The following is an 890-nucleotide window of genomic DNA, read 5'->3' as shown; positions in this document are numbered from 1 at the left end:
TGATCCCATAAATTCCTTTGGATTTGGATCTTCTAAAGTTTGATTTCACTTTAGAAAGTAAAGTTTGATTTTCTACCATTGAATATTTTTTCTTTCATATTTATTCTTGGTTCCACCTATGAAATTAATGGTGAGAGATCACACTTTACTCTCTAAAGTGAAATTCAAATTTTAAAGGGTCCAAATCCAATCTCCTTTAATCCCCTTTATTTTCTCGAAGAAAGCTCCCGAACCCACCCTTTCTCCTTCCTTTCTCAATCTCATCTCTCTCCTTTCTCATCTCTCCTATTTTCCTAATTTCTTCCATCTTCTCATCTTTTCTTCTTGTAATTACATACCATTATTAAACTCATCTCTATCATCTTGTTTCCTTTTCTTTTTCTACTCCATCTCTATTTGTTCAAAATCTCATTTTCTCAAAACCTCCAAATCATATAATTTCAATTTAATGATGAGTTCCGTTTATTATTGAAACTTCAAGGTAACTCTGACTCAATAATTAACCATATCCCTACTTTTTGTCATCTCTATATTTATGGGTATGTATAAATTCGAATTAGGGTTAGAAAATTGGAGCTTCTATCAATTTGAGTAAGATTTTGTTAATTGACAACCTTGTTAGCTTACAAATATTATTATTGTCATATTTCTAGAGTTGTAAGATTATTGGACATCAATTGGTAGCTCGGTGACGCGTTCAGAGTTGCTTCTAGTTCTTTAGAACCAAGTTGTGAGTAGATATTATGTCTATAATTATTTTTAAGTGTATTATTCTCAATATTTAAATTGGATCATTATTTTTGGACTTTGAAAATATTCGATTATTGTGATTTTTAAATTTTTTAAAATGAGTATTGATTTGTGAAACCTATAATTTTATAAAAATACAC

Source organism: Arachis ipaensis, chromosome B06, assembly GCF_000816755.2.
Source record: "Arachis ipaensis cultivar K30076 chromosome B06, Araip1.1, whole genome shotgun sequence".
Taxonomy (NCBI): domain Eukaryota; kingdom Viridiplantae; phylum Streptophyta; class Magnoliopsida; order Fabales; family Fabaceae; genus Arachis; species Arachis ipaensis.
This window is presented reverse-complemented; position numbering follows the sequence as displayed.